Source organism: Myripristis murdjan, chromosome 24 (genome assembly GCF_902150065.1).
Source record: "Myripristis murdjan chromosome 24, fMyrMur1.1, whole genome shotgun sequence".
Lineage (NCBI taxonomy): Eukaryota > Metazoa > Chordata > Actinopteri > Holocentriformes > Holocentridae > Myripristis > Myripristis murdjan.
In genome coordinates this window covers 26,556,510-26,578,077 of record NC_044003.1, presented here as the reverse complement: position 1 = coordinate 26,578,077, position 21,568 = coordinate 26,556,510, and positions in this window count along the sequence as shown.

The window sequence follows — 21,568 nt, the reverse complement described above, 5'->3', positions numbered from 1 at the left end:
GGCAAACTTCGGCTGAGACAGAGGGCAAATATGATATATTGCTTTTTATCTGATGCCCGGTTTCCTTTTGTTACGGTCTGCTTGCTGTAGTATGCACACAAATGTGTGTCTGCACATACACACTCATGCACATACACACGTGCCCTTATGTATACAGTCATGCATACAGTCGAAGACTATGCAGCCGGGTAGAAAAAAAGGCTTGGTTTTCAACACCTATGGAAAATATGACTCGCATAAAGTCACAAGACTACCTTTGCAATTAGGCAGTGTCAAATATTTGACTTTGCCATTACCACCACCTGTCTCTCTTTCACAATCCCCGCGCGCGCACACACACACACACACACACACACACACACACGGTGCATTAGTCCTCACCCCATTCTGCCCATTGGCTCAGCTTGCTCCATAAGACTGCTGTCATTCTGTCTCATTAAACTGTTTACTGTGAGCCAGCTGTGGTAGGTGAAGTAAAAATCCACCCTTAAAAAAATGTATTTAAGCGATTCCCACACGCTTAGATTATTCAGTCCAGTGTGTCTTAAAACAGAAGACTCTTATTTCTTCTGGAAAATGAACAGAAAATCAACATTGTGAAAATCAACATCAGGGTAATTCGATGACGATGGTAATGCATCTTCTGGCTTGGAGTTGATCGTGCCATTTCAAATAACTTCTTTCTACGTAAAATGCAAAACAAGCGTTGAACACCTCCATGAAAATTTGCCTGCAACTTGTTTTGAGTGAGATCAGACTGGAGCCCCGGCTGTCTGGATTCTACCTGTTCATGTCTGCAAATATTGATTTACCGTCTGCGTCTGCTGTGAATTTTAATGATTCCACAGTCAATAAGCCTGGCATGCCTAAATAGGCTATATCGCATGCCTGGATGGATTTAATTCCTATTTTACTTACCACTACCATCTTCTTTTCTGTCTTTTCTGACTTGTTGTGTGAATCTCCCTGGTCCCACATCTTCTTTTTATTTAGTTATTTATTTATTTTGGGATATGGTTTTGATATTGTTAATCTTTCACTATTTTCTTGTTTTAGAACAACAACACTTGAGCAGCATGTGAGCCGAGTTGAGCCGAACTGGATTCTGTGTTAGGGTGGTTACGCCTGGTTTGTTTGTACCTCTGTACATAATTACCTTTGCTTTAGACAAGCCTCCGACCCAAAACACACCAGCGTTACATGACGAAAAGGCAGAATGACCTATGCAAAGGATTACCCAACAGCATAGAGCCATCAGAAAAGATGCCACTTACAATAATAATAATGATGATGATGATGATGATGATGATGATGATGACGACCACTGCAACAGCTTTGCCGCCTGAGTCCACCCCGTCGCTCGGTGGATATTTTGGACAGCAGCACTCAGCACTGGAGAATGTAGATAAACACATACCATTTAGGTTCCCTGTCATAATCCTACAGTCAACAAACCTTCCCTGGCAACGCTGCCCTGCTAGTTTACCATGCTAAGGCCCAATTACAGTACCCCTAATTACTGGGCGACCTCTGTGTATGTATGTAAATGTATGTGTGTGTGGTTGTGCATATGTGTCTGTCCCTCCTGTCTGCAGGAGGAGAGGGTGGCCGGCGACGGGGCTCCTCTTTTAGCCGCCGAGTTCGTGTTTTCGGACGTAACGTGTGCGCTGACACGGGAACCTGCGAGTGAATCCCGGGAGCGGTGATGCAGGCATAGGGAACGACATGAGAGAGAGAGAGAGAGGGAAAGGAGAGAGAGAGGGAGGATTTAAGGCTCCCATGCAGCCACTCTTTCTAAGAAACTGCTTTCTCTCTCTCGCCCCCTCGTCTCTTCCAAAAGTCAGAGTTATATTTGGCCTTGCTCCTCTCTGCCCCGCTTTGTGACCGCCTTTTCCCTCCTCTCTCGCCAAGGAGCGCGGAGAGAAAGAGCGAGTTTCTTAGGCAACTGAGATTCCGCCGGGCGGATTTTGCGCCGGGCCTCCCATTCAACGCATAATTTCATCATCGGAAAAGGAGCTGAATGGAGGACGAGAGGCTGACAGTGGAACAATGACGGGCGATAAGCGGCGAGGTGTGGGAGGGGGAGGAGAGAGAGAGGGGAGTAGACTGAGTGTAGAGGGCAAAAGGAGGATGGGGAAATTGGATTGCTCAACTAGCAAAAGACCAATGGGGTGGTTATGCGATTAATGAAACGATAAAGATTGGAGCAACAGATTCGTACAGGACAACACGGAGAAACTGAGAAACAGAGAGGTTGATTGCGAGCAGGAAGGAGGGTGAAAGGATTTTAACGCAAGGCAGGGTGACTCAGCCCGACAACAAGGGTGTGTGTGTGTGTGTGTGAGCGTGCCTGTGAGAAAGAGGAAGGACGACGGGGAAGGAGAGAAACATAGTGACAGTGTCAGAGACCGATTCTTCAAACTGTGACCCTTTACAGGATGTGTGGAAAGACAGATTTCATGTCCCCGTGTCTGTCCTCCCCAGTTCACCTTGACCTTTTACTGTATGTTCCTTCCTCCAAACCGATCAGCCAAGAACTCTGTGATATTCTGTGGCACGCACCCATGGGAGTCGAAGCTATAAATTGTACGCGTCCCCTTTTTTTTTTTTTTTTTTGATCTTGCTCCACGTGCTCGGAAAACAAATGTCACATGAATAGAAAAATGCCTGCAACAGCCCGGTCACGACACAAGCGTGCATTCATTCGGTAATTGACTCAAATGCAAAAAGCATGCAAACGTACACACACACACACACACACACACACTCTTTGCATAACCGTCGTACACAGACGCTGCTGATGGCCAACGCGGTCGGGAGAGCGAAGGCGAACGCCGCTGCCAAGGAATTCTCTGGCTCCTCTTGCGTTCCTTAAAGCCGCTTTCTTCTGAAACCTGAGGAGCGACATCGACATGATCCGTGCGCAGCAGGTCGGCAAAGATGGAGGGATGCGGGTCAGCGGGGAAAACAAAGCCGAATGGGGAGATTACGGTCGCCCGGTGGAACCTGGGCACACCTGCTCGACACGGCTCCGTGGAGAGATGCGCCCCTTCCTTGTCAACCCGGCGGAAATCTCTACGATCTTGCGCGTGCTACCTTTGCATTTCGCTGCCCTTCATGGCGGGGAAGGACACGCTGACACGCATGACCCGTGGCTCAGTCCACCTTGGCCTCCAGAACGCTGCTGGGTTTGCGGCCTGCGGTCGCCTTCCTTACGTTTAGCTGCCAATTGGGAACACATGCCATTCCTAAGAACCCGGCGGGGCTGGGGGGGGATCTGGTGACAGCGGCTCTTGGCTTACAGATACTCGATGCTAAAATGAGATACACTTATGGCCGTGTGGAGTGGAGGAGGAGGAGGGGCGGGGGGGGGGAGAAGTGGGATAGAGTTAGTGTCGGAGGAATGATAGAGGGATGGATGGGCCTATGAGCGGGAGAGGAGATAGTGGAGCGAGGGAGGGGCGGAGATGGAATGCGGAGCGGTGATGTTGTGGTGTCAGCGGGTGCATGTTTATCCCTCCGCCTCTCTGCGCCTCTTTCTCTTGATCATCTCCATCACCGGTCCACGCGGACTCAAAGGGTGGCGGCTCTCGTCTCCCCTGGCTCCCCTCCAGCTGTTTGAGCGTTGTTTATACAGCCTGTTTACCCGCCACAGGAAGTGAAGTCCCATTAGTGCCCGCCTGATCATGGCTAGGTTGGGTACATTCAGACTACCTGACGTGTGTGTTCAACAGAGGACCGTTATCGCGCAAAGAGCCTCGCAAAGTTCACGGAGCTGCTCAGATTCACTGCGTCACAAAGGACGCGTGTATGATTTCCCCTGACTGAGTGGGTTTTATCATAAAGTGCAGCACTATGGCATATTCAGTGCAAGAAATATTCCAAGCAAAACGCTTCCCCCCTCTCCACCAGCAGTTTATGTTTGAGTCAATGTTTCATTTCTTCTGCACTTTTCCCTGAATTTGATAAATATTTGATTTAGTCTTGGCTGCAGAGGCTTTGTGAGCATCTGTGTGTGTGTGTGTGTGTGTGTGTGTGTGCAGTGTGGGTGTGTGTCCTCTTATCGGTCTGCCCTTGAGCTTCAGCCTGCCAGACAAACTTGGGCATGTCTGTAAACACGGAGCGTAGAAGCATTCCCGCTTTTTTCCCAAGTCAGAGAATCAGGGCATTCCCAAGATATTTACACATCTCCAAGTCGGAGTGAAATTCCGGTTCCGTCTCAGATGTGATGGTATAGTTTGGGAAGATGTCTTTTCAGATTTACTCGTCAGATTTGATCCAAGCCTACAACCAAAACAAGAGTGAAGCATGATTGTGATTGTGAGGGTCTTGTGATTGTTGAAGTCAGATAATGTGGCGGTGAAGCCTGTTTGGCTAAAAAACATGTTTTTTTACGACACATGAATGAAGATGAAGAAACAATAGAGATAGAAATGAAACTATAGAGTAACATGATGTATTAATACAGCAGGTTCTTAAAAGCAGAAAGCACTTTACGAGTCATAAAAACACATTAAAACCAACAGTCAAACTATAAAAAGGAAAGAAACATAAAAGCAAGGCAAGAGTCATAAAAGGGAAGTCCCTACCGTTAAAGTGACTTTTAAGAGGCAATTAAAACGATTTTACAGATTTAGCCAGACGGAGCTCCTCTTCCTGGAGATTTTACCTAAAAAAAATGATATGAGTGATTTTCCATTGCTTTGAAGCAAAAATGCATTCAGTGACCATAGTTGTCAAAATTGCACTGACTTCATTTCTCGCTCACACTCAACCACCAACAACAACACAAGTATCTCCAGCCCAATTTGCACAAATACATTCAAATCCCTAAAAAACAGATACATAAGACATAAGGTGAAGTTATCAAAATGAGAGCAGCTACATGGTCAGATGTTGAGGTTCAGTGAGACGATTTGTCTCTTTCACTTTTCATTCCATATGCATTTTATAATTATATTATAATTACATGCCAAAAACCCCTTAAAGCCTCACTGCAGAGTTTTGACATTTCAATTTCATCGCTGCAGCACAGACAAGAGATGCTGTTCTGCTTTGTCACGGGAAGTTTTGTTCCTACATTTCCTGTTATTTCCTATTACTGACCAAACAATTAATAAATACTAGAAACAGCTAAGAAAAAAAAAAGGTGCTACTTGTTGGTATTTTTAGGCCGTTGTGGCATGACTAACAAAGTGTTGTAGGGAGAAAATGACTGCTTGAGTTTTAGTGGAATTATTGGATTCTGAGACATGTTTTGGTAGTTTTGGTGTATTTTGGACAGGTCGGTAACTGCAGCCAGCAGCATGTCGGAGCAAGCAGAGGTGTGAAGAGTTGAAAAAGTGAAATCACTACTGAGAAGTGCTTGTAATTAATTGCGGGGTGAAAAAAAGGAATTCACATTTTGGAGCAGCCGGTATGGGTCTGCCTAAGCTATGACCATGCTCTTGCACAGTTGAGAGTAAATTTCGATCATTCATGTGATATCAGCTCCATTTTTTTGAGTTAGGACAGTGAATGGCAGCTCAAACCCAAGAGCAGACAAACTCACAAAGGCAGACGTAGAGCAGTGATGTTGCACACACAGGCACACGGGTGTTCAAATCCAAAAGGATGCAGAAAATTGACATTTTTTCCACAAATAATCAGTGAAAGGAAAAAACACTTGCCACCAAACAAAAAGATCTACGGAAGCCCTAAAGGGACATACATACATACATTTTATTTCCTCCGTTTTCACATGATAGTGAGATAATTTTCCTTCATTTTTCCCGTGATAACGAGATAATTAATTCAAGATCTCGGGAAACCAAAACGATTGTGTAGTCCAGTGGTTCCCAAAAACCTGCAGGGCGGGGGGGCCTTGAGGAGTGGGGTGGGAACCACTGGTCTAGTCTATTAAATCATTGCAGGAAACATCAATCAGTGTAGCAATGTCTCTTCAATCACGGCCTGATCAGGCTGAAATGTCACGTGTGATGGAAATCTCAGGCCTATCACGTTTCATTCATTCAATTCATTCATTCAAAACGGAGGAAAATTATCTCGTTATTATGAGAAAACTGAGGAAATAAAATGTATGTATGTATGTCCCTTTAGGGCTTCCGTAAAGATCAACAAACTATTGCAGGCACATTTTCTGCCTCTACATGTACCTTTGACACCCTGCCCCCTATCTCATCCTCTGCTCATTTGCTTGCTGTTTATCTGTTTGATTTCCAGTTATTTTTTCAGCACACACACGACCACAACCAGAATCATAACTGCATAACACAAATTTAACACTACAGTTTGTCACAAAACACATTTTATCGGGGATTTTCCCTGGGATCGAGTCAAATGACCACCTGTGGGTCACGCGGACTCACATGGAAAACCCTTCCACAGTACCGGTAGAGTAAACCTGAGTTTTCTGAATGGTGCAGTGATGGAATGAAGTGAGCGAGGCAAGCGTGCAAACAGTCAAAACACCCTGCCAACTTGAACAAACTGACATCCAAGTGAAAAAAGAGCTGTGTTAAGTGTTAAGGCCGAGGCTGACAATTGAACACAGCTGAGTCATGAAGCTCAGCAACAGGAGGAAAAGCCCAGGACCTGAAATCAGACACACACACATGAACACAGACAAGACTGGGAAGCAGGGAGACAGAGGAAGGGTCAGAAGCAGGGACAGGGTGACCGGGACTGCGTTTGAGAGAGAGAGAGAGAGAGAGAGTGACACAGAGAGAGAGGAAGAACACAGCAGATGACGCAGCAGCACTGACCGTTATGCTCTGCTCTGCCTCAACCCCCCAGCCCGAGCTCACCAGAGGAGGAACAAACTTCCCACTTCAGTGAGAAAAACAAAGACATTGCCCATCTTTTGCCAGAACGTGAAAACTCATCTCTTTAAGAAATGGCTTATGTTGCTCTCTCCTTCCTGAATCCTTCACTCCTTCTCCCAGACTCTGTCTTCCTCACGTGATCCAGTCTCTCTACATTCTCTGCTCGGCTTTTAACTTCTTATTTTTTTTCTTTCTTCTCTTTGTACATAATTGTACATAATCATCCCAGGGTCACAGGGATATATTGTTACAGATATTGTCAGGGTGCCACTCCTCGCTAATGGCTGCTTCTAATGTTGCTGCCTGTCTGAATTTAAGGGTTGTTGTACTGTTGCACACTTTGTGGATGTGTAATTTTCAATGTGAGCAGATAGATATATGTTGACTACCTGAAAAATCTGAAAAGGCAAACAGCACACGGTGCATATAATTATTTCAATCTGTCCTGCATTTATTACCTGCATCCTTATATTTACCTGATAATGCAAGCAGTTTTTGTCAGTGCACACCTGCGTGGCTGACTGCCTGCCTCATGATGTGATGCAGTGTGAGGCACACCTGCACATCCACACAGAGCACCCACCATGAGTCAGCAGTGGGCATTCTGCACACTCATATTATACAAAGGAATACTTAAGCTAAATAAGATAAGCGAAATAAAATATAGACAAAAGAAAAATCAAAGAGATCTTTTGGATGTTTGCTCTGTGATGTAACATGCTGGTCTGTGATGCAGATGTTTGCTCTGTGATGCAGATGTTTGCTCTGTGATGTAACATGCTGGTCTGTGATGCAGATGTTTGCTCTGTGATGTTACATTCTGGTCTGTGATGCAGATGTTTGCTTTGTGATGTAGATGTTTGTTCTGTGATGCAGATGTTTGCTCTGTGATGCAGATGTTTCTTCTGTGATGCAGCTGTTTGCTTTGTGATGTAGATGTTTGCACTGTGATGCAGCTGATTGCTCTGTGATGCAGATGTTTGTTCTGTGATGCAGATGTTTGCTCTGTGATGCAGATGTTTCTTCTGTGATGCAGCTGTTTGCTTTGTGATGCAGATGTTTGCTCTGTGATGCAACATTCTGGTCTGTGATGCAGATGTTTGCTGTGATGCAGCTGTTTACTCTGTGATGCAACATTCTGGTCTGTGATGCAGATGTTTGCTCTGTGATGTAATATTCTGCTTTATGATGCAGATGTTTGCTTTGTGACACAGACGTTTGCTCTGTGACGCAGATGTTTGCTCTATGAATGCAGATGTTTGCTCTGTGATATTTGCTCTGTGATGCAGATCTTTGCTCTGTGATATTTGCTCTGTGATACAGATGTTTGCTTTGTGATGTAATATTCTGCTTTATGATGCAGATGTTTGCTTTGTGACACAGACGTTTGCTCTGTGATGCAGATGTTTGCTCTATGAATGCAGATGTTTGCTCTGTGATATTTGCTCTGTGATGCAGATGTTTGCTTTGTGATGCAGATGTTTGCTCTGTGATATTTGCTCTGTGATGCAGATCTTTGCTCTGTGATGCAGATGTTTGCCTGTGATATTTGCTCTGTGATACAGATGTTTGCTTTGTGATGCAGATGTTTGCTCTGTGATATTTGCTCTGTGATGCAGATGTTTGCTTTGTGATGCAGACGTTTGCTCCGTGATGCAGGTGTTTGCTCTGTGATGTAACATTCTGCTCTGTAATGCAGATGTTTTTTCTGTGATGCAACATTCTGGTCTGTGATGCAGATGTTTGCTCTGTGATGCAACATTCTGTAATGTGACGCAGATACAAGGATACAAGGAAGTTTATTGGTCATTATACAACAGGTTGAATAATGAGATTAAAGTGTGGTTCCCTCTTGATTGTATAAAAAATAAAATTATTAAACATGGAGGAGTGCAGATGGTGCATTTAGTAGTCTCACAGCCTGAGGGAAGAAGCTGCTCTGTAGTCTGGTTGTACGGCAGCGAATACTTCTGTATCTTTTTCCTGACGGCAGCAGGATGAACAGGCTGTGGCTGGGGTGATGTGATGCAACATTCTGCTCTGTGATGCAGATGTTTTTCTGTGATGCAACATTCTGGTCTGTGATGCAGATGTTTGTTCTGTGATTTAGATGTTTGCTCTGTGATGCAGATGTTCGCTCTGTGACACAGCAGCAGGCTCTCCCATGTAAAGCAGCTTTCCAGGCCGGCACAAGTTTGAGTGATGGAGTGCTAGAGCTCCTGAACCGATTTGACGGTAGCTATCCATCCATGAACATGAAAACCCTTAAATATGGCAAAGTAAGCAGATTACACCTAATCTACTTAGTGTTTTAAAATATTATCCTAATGTATAGGCAATATATGATCACAACATGGGACGTAATGCGACAAGGTCACATGTGAGTTGAGCCAGGAAACCAGATATGTTGTGTCAAATGACGCACTCGAATCCAGAGTGTTTTCTTATGGTGTTTTTCATCATCTCCTGTTACACGCATGGTTTGTTGTTTGGGAATGTTTAAGCATTGTGCTTACAGAAGATGGGAGGTGTCACATTCTAGCTCCGTTTGCTCATTATTAAGTAAATGATGGAATGACGGCTGAAAATCTCCAAGCACCAGTAGGAATGGAAAGAGGCTTGTTTTTACTGGAACGCACATAAAACCAAATCTGTATATCAGTTCAATACATATCCATGTAAACGCTTAGAGATAAATGCCAGACACCTTGACTATAAACAGCCAGCAACCACACACACACACACACACATACAGACACATAAACAGGCTTCAAATTACTCTCTGACTAAAGGGGTCACACTATAAATAGAGGCCTGGACTTAAACTTACGTTCGAACATTTATGAGAGCGCAGTGATTTGTTTTCAGAGACACACACACACACACACAAAACATGTAACACAAGGGATACACACCGACGCTCGGCCACATAACATAACCTCCCTGTTCCCCAGTCCTCTCACATGTAGGTTGATGGACTGCCGAGGCTCAGTGAAGCAAAGGTAATCACATGTAAATGATTTAAGTGGTCAGGAATAGTTTCAGTGCCTCACCGAGAACATGCAGGGAATGTCTTAATCTCAGCCCCCGGTGGCCCCTCAAATTGCTAATCTCTCAGAAATATCTGCCGCTCCTGGACACCACGTCTCCGCCTCGGCGAGCTTCACGTTACCAGCAATTAGCCGCCGCTAATTAGTGGTACCACCAGTCAGCCTGTACAATAAAACAACGAGGCACGGCTGCTTTCCAACCCCGAAGAACGTTCTGCTGTCTCCCATTTTTGAAAGCAGCCATTAATCACAGCTAACTGGTGTAACTGTACCTGTCAGGAGCAGGAATGCCACTTTATTGCTCGTATCATGTTGTAAATGCTTTTGTGTGGATGCATGAGCATGTGTGTGCTCATAAACACACACACACACACACACACACACACACACACACACATATGCAGGCCTAGTTTTCACTGTGCTATGTACAAATTTATTATAGTTATAATATTATTATAGCATTTTTCATGAGTCTCTTTGTTTTGACTGTTTGTTTTCAATGTCATGTTAATTTTAGTTCGTTTTTTTTCTATTTTAGTTTAGTTTTTATGTGAAAATTCTTAGTTTCCGTTTAGTTTTTATTAGTTTCAGCAGGTTTTTTTTCTTCTTCTTTTTTTAAAATATGGGATATTAGCCAATGGCAAGCCAATGGATTCAAAAAGGTCAGAAAAAGTATTGTGTGATAAAAACTCAACAAAACATCATACTATTTAAAAAAAAAAAAAAAAATTCTTACTTAGGACAGATGAACAATCATCCACAAAAGACAACTCTAAAAGATGTAAACAGTCTGCACAAGATGCAGCCTTAAGTGTAACAACGCGTTGAACAAAATCATTTAGAACCAGCCCAAAGTAATACAAGGCTTATGTATGAAGTAAACTGACAAAGATGGGAAATGAAGACATTTTCTCTATAATTTTAGCTTATTTTGGTTCATTTTGTAAACACACAATACAGTTTCAATTAGTCATTCTTTTTTTTTAAATCTTTATTTCAGTAAACGAAAATGTTTTTTCTCATCTACTTTTCGTTTTTTCATCAGTTCTTGTTAATAACCCTTGTTATGTACAGTGCACTGCCTCATAATGCTCCAACACTTTTGACACGGAAGCACCCTATGATTCATCGGCATCAACAGGATGACACTGTGAGTCAGTGGTATTTTTCCAAATCCCTAAAATACTTTTAAAACTGTAAAGCCCATCGGTGAACTCTGCACTGACACAGTGAGCCTCGGCTGTAGGTGAAATGTTGAACAACGTGGGAGCCGAGCCGAGGGGACGGGACTTTCGTTCACTGAGGGAAAAGTCAAGCGCAACGCGACGTAAACAATGTGTTTATTGTCTTCAGCGGCCAAAGGCAAGGCAAATGTTCTGGTCAGCGTTTGTTTTTGTGGTCATTCGCAAGGTAATATCCTTGCGTCCGTCCGGGGGAGTGCGGTCGCAGGGTTGCATCAGAGCGAAGGGAGAAGAAGAGAAATGGAGGTGGGGGGGGGTGGGAGGTTGAAAACAGGGAGGAGAGAGGGGAGGGCATCAACTTTGCCCAAATGACTTGCCACAGAGTGCCTGCGCAACGTGGCACCAACATCGTCATCTGGCCTTGACAGCACACCGCAAGGCAAGGCTGCCCCACACAGCAGCACGGGAAGAGAGTCAAACATCATCTGAGCTTTACACTCCAAATTAGATGGCAGATTAACAGCGAGGGATGGTCGCCTAAACGACAGATAAAAGATACCCACCACTTCATTCATCACCGGTACGCTCCAACAAAACACCTCGTGCAGGAGTCAGCGCAGGTGAAATGTCATGGGGGGTCAAAATGTTCAATTTACAGTGTATGTGGGAGACAGAGCAAAATGTTTACACTGTGGAGGGTCTGCAGTTTGGACCCTGGGTCATATTTATATAAGGTAGTTATATACAATTTTACAAAGTCAAGCAAAGTTGTTATTTATAGTGGGAGGATCTTTGGGCTATTACACAGAATGAAAAAAAAAACATACCAGAAAGACAACTGTATACTTATTTCTCGTTTGTAATGCATAAATACACATGGATAAAACACTGTTGTGGTGAGACCTACAATAAACCCTGAATGCAAGTAATAACTTGATATAATTGCTGCCCTTGAGGCCTTTTGGAACATGATACACACACACGCACACACACACACACACACACATGCACAGAGCTGCAGCTTGGAACTCACGTTTGGACTTTTCTGATTTTAAGAGCCAGATTCCCCCCGTGAAAGCATTCTTTTACACACCTTCAAGGGATGTTCGGTATTTGGCAGCGGCGGTGACCCTAATTCGCCCGAGTCAATTTTGCTCTACATAGGAAACCTTGATGTTGCACCTTGATGCTTTTCCAAGTAAACTTCCTAACCTGCTCTTTTTACGGGATTTGAGGTCGACTTGAAGCTGGAGGTTAGCGCTGCCAGGGGATTTTAACGCGGAGCCCACATGGATTCTCAAACAAGGCTGGACCTGTCGGGTGCAAGAGCCCAACATAAACTGAGCTCCCCTGTGCCTCATCTCCAGTAAATCCTCTCGTTTCCCTCTCCGTTTCACTTTCAGGTTTGCTAGACGCATATCGTTTTTTTTTTTTTTTTTTCTTTCAGCTACAATACTTTGAAATCACTGTCCACAGCTGCAGCAGAGTGGCACATTAAAACAATTTCACAAGTCAGCAGGGACCCTGGTGCCCCTCATGGGTGATGCAAGTCGCCCTCAGCTTTCTGAAACACGGCTGCTTGAGACTCGGGGGCTTTTTGGTCTGGTGTTGTCGCTGTGGTGGGCCAATCAGATTGACAGCCAAAGTGCTGGCCCCCAGTGTCGAAAACCCATCTTTCCAAAACAGGCCAGCAGAGGTTCCGAAATCATGAGCGATGGACAGACAGAGCTCCATTCAATTCAGTATTTTGATATTTTTACTATTACTGTTGTTGTTATCAGTTTTGTTATTCTAACCTTATTATCACTTTTATATAGTCGTATTCTTTACTCTGCCAATTTTATGTTCCATGTAATATTGTGATTTTTTTTCCAACTTTAGTTAGGTGGAGTCTCCTGTTAAGCCCATGGTTTTCTGCCTCTCCCTGCACTGTACATGCAAAGTATATGTTCTCTTCATTTTTTTTATGCATTTTTCAATAGTTGTGCAAAACTAAAACTAAAACTTCCCTAAACTTTGATCATTTAATAAAAATCATTTAATTAAAAAATGCACTTAAAAATAGCACCACATACTGCTCCTTCACATTGGAAAAAAAAAAAAAAAAAACTTAAAAAAATGACACTTCACAGACACCCCCTTTGCCAGAATTCCTCATAAGAGGACCTGGCGCACCCTGTTACAAACAAAAATACAAAATCATCAAGCCATCACATTCACATGCATATACATGCATATACCCTCACAGCACAAACAGCCCCGTCTATGCACCAGACCTTCTGAAAACCAATGGTATAATTTACTAGACCAGACGAGAGAGAGGGAGAGAAACAGAGACGGGGAGAGGGAGGGAGAGACGGAGAGGGACGGAGAGAGGGAGAGAGAGAGAGAGACAGAGACAGACGAGGAGGAGGAGGGAGAGAGTGAGAGAGAGAGGATCACAGGAAAGATTGGGTGAAAAGGGAGAAGAGCCTCTGCTAGCCAGCTCTCTCATGTGTTAATAGCTTATTACTAAGCAATAAATTGAACCGCTGGCAAGGGCCACGGTCATGCACGCACATAAACACACACTTACACACACACTCTCATGCCCACTCGCAGATACACAGGGTGAAAAGTAACACAGTGGTAATGAGTGTAAGTTGGGCTAACTCTGCCCATGTGAGGGGTGAGTGGGTGCAGCCCAGCCCCCCCCCCCCCCCCCCCCCCCGCCCCCCCCACAGTCACCATCTTGACTAGCAGGCAGCACATGTCTGCTGCTGCAGAGAAATAAGGCAATAATTAACCAGAATGAGTATACATAGCTCATACATAGCATTTAGCTCAGTAAATGTACGGCTCAATCCATCGGCTCCATGTTGAAGTTAACCCTGTGAACTCTGATTTTCCCTGAAATTGCCTCTTAAGAGACTAGAAAAAAGTTTTACCACATTGTTGAGCAGTATGACCTCCCTACATGCATCTGCTGGCTGCAGCGTCTCATTAAAACTACATCACAGTTACACTGAGTGAGATATTCCAGCCCAGGATGCCATTGACTTATGGCTGCAGCGCTACATCAGATAGAAAATATCTACATGTCTCGTGCATCGTTTTATACACATTTCCCTGTAATGCAGCAGGACATGTTTGGTATCTTTGGAAACCGTAGGATCTAAACTAGAATTTAAAATAATGTTGTGTAGGTTTGAGCAAAGCTTGGCTGTGCAGCATGTATTTGTAGGCATGAACCTACCAATCAGCAGACTGGGTTAACAGCAGCTAAGACACACACACACACGCACACACACACACACACATAGAGTAACAAGAACATGCCAGGTGAATGACCTTAATTATTGTTTCAGTGTGCTATATAAGAGATGCAAAGCCTCCCTGAGAAGTTTGCGTCTCTCTCCCTCCTCTTTACTCCCTCTCTATCACACTCTCCTCTATCCTACTTTATCCTCTTTTCCTCTCCCCCCTCAGCTCCATTAGTCTCTTTTCTACTCAGTTCCACTGATCCGTCTTTAAACTGATTTCAGTCTTATTCTCTCTCTCTCCCCGCCTGTGTCTCTCCGCCACATGACTCACGGAGGATCTTTTTCGGTGTTACAATGAGGTGGAAACGGGGGTAAATATAGATCAGATGTTTTAAAGAAGCAGTACGTGTGAATGAGCACACATGACGCCTGGCTACACCGCACGCCACGCCTTAGGGAGGGGTTTTTGCCAAGTCGTGATTTCTCTTTCCATTTACATCAGCATAAAATGACTTACCTGCCTGGGAGCACGTCGTCTGGTTGCCATGTTAACCTCAAGCTTTAGCAGCTCAGGTCTTAAAGCTACAGCGTGAGCGCCTCCAGCCTCCACTTGCTCTGCACTTCCATTCATATGATTTCATTCATTTTTCCATTTTTTCATTTTGTGCTTCAAACCCTCATTTCAGTTATCACTCAGAGAGACCATTGCCAATTATTTATCATTTTATTGAACATCACTTAACCCTCCTATTATGTTTGGGGTCAATTTGACCCCAGTCAATGTTTAACATCTCTAAATAAATAATTAACATCATTTTTTTGCTTCATATTTAATGAGTTTTCCTAATGTAATGGGTACTACTGGGTAAACATGAAATTCACATGATGATATGTTTTCAATGTCCTGTACACACTTTGAAACGCATCAGCTATAAATAACAAAAATAATATAAAGCCATTAAAACACCAAAAATGAATATTTCTTTCCAATTTTAAATAAATCAGGGAGATTTTATGGTGATTTGCATATTTTTCCATAGTCATACAATAGGAATACTGGATGTATAAGTGGGGGCGGTGGGGTATATTTTATTTAAAGGGCTATTTAGGTAATCAACAAAGAAACATAAAGTACTTGACACATAAACTTTGGTAACAATTTTACTTATAATAATTTTGTGGAGGTTTAAACTGCTGGGGTCAAACTGACCCCAAACATAAAAGATGCTCGTAAATTTGAACATAACAGGAGGGTTAAGCTTAAGTTTCTTGAACTGTGCATTGTGCCTTGAATCCTCTTGGAGCAGCTATCCCTAAAAAATACAAATCTCAAGCTTTTCCATTTAGGAGAAAGTAAGAAAAAATTCTGTTGTGGCCGCATGGTAACAACAAGATGAAGAGCAGCTACGGTTTGTGGTTTTGATGTTCGTTGCGTTACTCATCAGTGAAAACTGGTGAATTAAAAAAAAAAAAAAAAAAAAAAAAAAGTTGCGTCAGCAGTTGCATTGTTGTACGACTGCACAATGTGTGTTTCAAGCCGTCTCTCATCCCCAGTGAGCTGTTGCCAGATAAGACTCATAAATCACACATGGACACAGTTCCTTGCAACACCGTTCTCATACAACATGCCTGAGAAGTAATTTATTGAGAGTCCAATGTCCAAATGGGAGTGATGAACCTGTTGCATGAGCTATGGAGGGAGTATTGGCATTGACGTTTCCGAGAAATTTGTGCCGTGTCGGTATTTAAAGTTGATGGAAAAATGGAAAGTAAAAGGAACGTACACAAACATGTACAGACGAGACTTTACATCACACACACACACACACACACACACACACACACACACACACACACACACACACACACAGAACAAGGTTGATGTACGTGTGCAGTTGCCACCAGTGAATCAGTCTCTGATACACATCTCTACTCTGCAATCACTCAGTAGTATTTTCTCTCCGCTATCTCCTCTCTCCTTTCACTATATGTCCAGGGTCATGTGGTAATGTGTTTTACAGGTCGCATAAAATCAAGATAAATTCACTTTTAGTTTGACACAATAACATTCAACAGCTCTCCGTGGGTGTAATGTATTATACAGTTTAGCGGAATGAATGATGAAACAAAGCCATAATGGCAAGGAACTCCTTGTAGAATCCCATGTGGAGAGGCTAATTCAAGGGATTGTTGGAGCGATGCTGGATTTTCTGAAACTAAAAGAGAGTCTTTCTTTTCCCCTGTATGAAGCTTTTCTCCAGCAAACACTTTTGGTAGCAAATATTCAGTCAAACTTCCTGCAACATGCAAGCAGTGTTGTGCATGAACGTGTTTAATGAACGCTGCTCATTATCTGTTTGCAACGGATCAACTTGTACATGAACTGTTTTTACAGCACCCGAGGCCAAGGATGTACGCCGTGCAGCATGGCTGCTGCAAGTTCAGATAACACAGCTGCTGGCACTGCTAAAGCCCGTCCGTATGAATACCTCACATATTACATTTGAAAATCTGTACAGATTCCAATGGGAAAAAAATTCAGTTTTTTATACAGTGTCCCCCAGGTCTGAAAAAAGACTAGTCAGAATGTCAGCCACACTGGCATCGAAATTGAAAAGGCACATCAAGCTGATGCATCTGACCATTCTTGGGAAACAATTACGAGTGAGGGATGATCAAAGAAAATATGAACAAAGAGTAAGAGTTGCCACAAAAACAGCCGCAAATTTACTCCGCTTGTCATAATATATCTACAAAATGTATACTTCAAAATTGTTCTAATATTTTCTCAAAGCAAGCAGTTATATTTTGTAACTCCAGTGTCATTTTCCCTTCATTTTTCCATCCATTCCTCTACGATATGAAAATTAACTTTCAGAGACTTCAAACTTTCTTCACACCAGTATTCATCACTGTAATAAAGTCGTCCATATTAGTTTTCCTAAAAGCAGCAGCACTGTTGTGTTTTGATGACTTGACACTGGGCAGAGTGATATGATCCCTCCACTAGGAAAAATAGTTCCTCAGGAAATATTGGCCTTACACAGCCAGTTTTCAATTCTGTGGTTTATAAATGATGAGCCACAAAAGCAGAGCATTATAAGGTGGGTGCTCCAACCAAAACTCAAATATGATTATATGCTGTGAGTTTAATCTGTGAGCTATGTGCAACATGGTTTGTTGCAATGTGAAATGGGACTGGGATGGTCCTTTAAGATAAACTCGGCATTTTGTTAGGGACGGGTTAACTTTGTTTTCCAAGAACAAATAGAGATACTTGAAGTAGACTACATTGTCGCAGATCCACAGCCTTTGAGCAAAATTGAAATGCCAAATCAGTTCAACAGGAGGTCAAGTATGGACACTGTTGAACAAGGAAAATATTTGTAGGGGAAAAAACTGAAAAAAACAAAACAAAACAACAACAACAAAAAAAAAAAAAAACGAACGTGAACAGGTTCGTTTTCGGAGCAAAACGCAAAATTGTCAACCATGATCGTGACCCAGTCCATTTAAATCTGTGTGAACTGGACTTGGAGCTCGCTCGTGTGAAGTGTGAACTTGCACAACGCCGCATGCGAGCAACACTCTCCTCCTTGCACTGATCTTTGAAAGCAGCATTGGATCTCCCATTAAAACATCCTCTTTTATAAACAGGCCGGTGCGACGCGGGCTGCTGCTAAATCAACAGACTAAAGTCCAGTGCTTCTGCTCTCTCACGGCAGCTAGCTAACGTTTACATAGCAGGGGAGACAGGCGGCTGGCTAGTTCGCCTCAAGCAAACTGGGCCCTTGGTAAATCACAGATTAGACGGTTTATGACATTCTTTGGGGTGTTTTGCCCAGTAAAGGGGCCCCGCGATTTACAGGGATTATGGTGGGCCATATATTCAATTATAGACGTAAAGAGCATGAGTCAGTGAGGGGGAGCTTTAGCACCGTTGCATTAGCGCCCTTGGGAGCTTATCCGGCGGGAAGCAGCTGGCAATGGGGCTAATAGGGAGCTAGTTTTAAAACAAACACGGCCAAAGACCCAACAACCTTCCTTAATCTACATTCACATGGATTAGAACTGCTGCTCAGGAGTGACGCTTCCCCTCACCGTTTATATAATGCTGCTTTGACAGATGTGATGTAACCAGAGGAGGCAGAGGTGGCCTCCTAGTCTGCGCCAGTGTCATTAACCAAATCTCTACTAGTGGAAAGAAAATTTACAAAGGGGGGAAAGTAAAATGGGGTATGATTGGGAGGGTAAGAGCAGCCGTGGTGGCACACAGTGGAGAAACCTGCTCGGTGTCCTGACAGGCCGGAAAAGTGAAAGCAAACCTGGAGAGGATGGAGAGCTCGTGACAATAAATGTCAGAAAGAAAATGAAAATGTCGTGGGTAGGTTTCACATTCACCTTAAATATACAACTCTCGTGAATCGAGTTCAATGTGTAACCGAGGTGCAAAGAGTACTACACATTGCTACTGAAGTAGAAGTACTGTTTGCTGTTACTCAAGTAGCATTAGAAGTACAGCGGTTCAAACTACAGTCTTTTAAAGGTGCACTGTTGTAAAAATTGCCGAGGGCTGACTGAAGTGAGGACCCTGTAGACTCAGCTGACAAATGTGACGTAATATGATGGTTGAGTCTACATGGTTCTCATCGCCAGGCCATCTCACTGCCATTTTTCCCCTCTCTTCCAGCGAGTGTCTCCAGTTTTGTCACTGCGCACCTTCCATTCATTCGTTCATTGCGACGGCTCCACGATCTGTCACTGATCATTTGTTCTCTGTAATGGATCTGATTTAAAATGCAGTGAAGTGCGAAACTCATGCAAGAATGCGCTGAAGTCAAAGTAAAATTACTGACTTTAAAAAAATACTCAAAAAAGCACAAGTATGCACAAAAAAGTGGAAAAGGGGGCGCATGCAGCGGAGTGAAAATGTTACCGACTTGACTTTTCATGTTACCCTGTAACATGAAAACTGATGTTAATCCAATTAATTCAGAAAGTTTGACACATTTACTACATTTTACCCACATGTTACATTGCAACAAACCATTTTGCAAAACATGCGAATCTATTCCCAAAGCACACCATCATATTTTAGGACTCTCAGTATCATTTTTTTCCACTTTGCTTCTCTCTATTGGCTCCATGTAAAATTCAGAATCCGCTATAAGATTCTATTGATTACATATAAAGCACTACATGATCTTGCTCCCAGTTATATCGCTGACCTCCTTATTCCTCACAAGGTCTTAGTATCGATGTGTCTTTTCAGTCTGGGCTTTTTCGTGCCTGTGTATATGAGTGTGTACGTATGTATATGCGCATGTGTGTGCATGTCTGAATATGCATGTCTGAATATGCATGTATACTCATATGTATATCTTTTTTAATGTATTGTTTTTTCTACACATTGGCTTTTATCTTTCTGCATGTGTGAAGCACTTTGTAACTGTGTGTTTTAAAAAGTGCCATATAAATAAAGCTTTAATTACTTACTTAGTTATCCAGCCATTGTTTTCAATTCATTCCTCTATGATATGAAAATGAACTTTCAGAGACTTTCAAACTTTCTTCACACCAGTATTCCATCACTGTAATAAAGTCGCCCACATTAGTTTTCCTAAAAGCAGCAGCACTGTTGTGTTTTGTTGACTTGAAATTGGGCAGAGTGATACGATCCCTCCACCAGGGAAAATAGTCCCTGGGGAAATATTGGCTTTACACAGCCAGGTATCAACTCTGTGCTTTATAAATGGTGAGGACTTTGTTAGCTACAAAAGCAGAACATTATAATGTGGCAATTCCAACCAAAACTCAAATTTGATTATATGTTGTTGAGATCTGGTTTGTTGCAATGTAAAGCAGGGACTGGGATGGGACCTGCCTCACCACAGAAAATAGTCCCTGTGGAAACATTTGCTTTACACAGCAAATGATCAGCTCTGTGGTTTATGAACGGCGACGACTTTGTTAGCCGCAGAACATTATAAGGTGGCTGTTTGGACTAAAAAATCAAATTTGAAAACTGACGGATTTTGATTATACGTTGTGAAATCGAATGTCTCCACATGATTTGCATTATTACATTTGCATGGGTTTCACAATGTGAAATGTGGGTAAACTGCAGGAAATGGGCCAAACTTTCAAAATCACTGGTGTGTAAGTTCACCCAGCCCTGTGCTGTGGGTGACATGTGTTTTTCTTCGATCACTGAACATTTCCAGCTTTCACCAATTTGTTTTCAGAGCCTAAACTTATGTTTGCTTACCTTTTCACTGACAAAACACTTGTGCTATTGTTATATAAACCTTTCACAGTGGAGGAATGTACTCTTCACGTTTTTTTGTGTGCTCATGTGCTCGTTTCATGAATGGCTGTCGGACTGCTCCAGCTCCCCTCTCACGGCCGCTCACCGCTGCATGCAAAGATGAAATTACTGCACACTGCTTCCGAGAGCCGTTTTATTCATGACGCTGTATATCAGTCTGTCTTTCATGAAAGGCGTGCAGGAATTTCTTATTTCTCAGTTATAATTTCTACCACAATACACACTTCAGGGGGTTCTTACTAGATGTGTGTGGATCAACGTAACTGCACACAAACGCGGGACACTGGTGCCCCTTAAATGAGTCTCTTGAAAACACAGCATTCACAACACAGCAACCTTTTCCTTATTTTATATAAAAACAATATAATTTGAAAATAAATATGCTTTACTACTTTACATAGACACAGAAAAACATGTTAATATTGAAGAAGAGACAATAAGATCTAATAAGGAGACGGGTGGCAGGAAATATGCAGTTTGTTATCATCATCAAACCTAAAATGGCGTTGTTGCTGTGGGGCTGTGCGCTAAGCTGGAAGGAGGAGTTCATTCTTAATTTGCATCTTGGAGCTCGGAGGGTCAACAAGCACAGGTCGGCTTCTTGGTTAAAACACACACCTACACATGTACGCACACACACGCGCACACACAGGCACACACACACACACACACACACGGGCCACAGCACGAGTTACAAATTACACACAGCACCCACACCCTTAGATAAGAAGGGCTGAGAAATCCAGAGCAGATGGCATCAGTACAAATGATCCATTGAGGGAATGTTTACACATCTTTCTTCTTCTTCTTCTTTTTTTGCGTTTCTAACAAAAGCACAGACCCGAGTGACTCCATGCTGGGTGGCGGGTAGCAATCAGTGACCTCACACATGTGGGGCGGGGGATTAGGACAGCCACAGGTACATAACACTGCATATATAAAT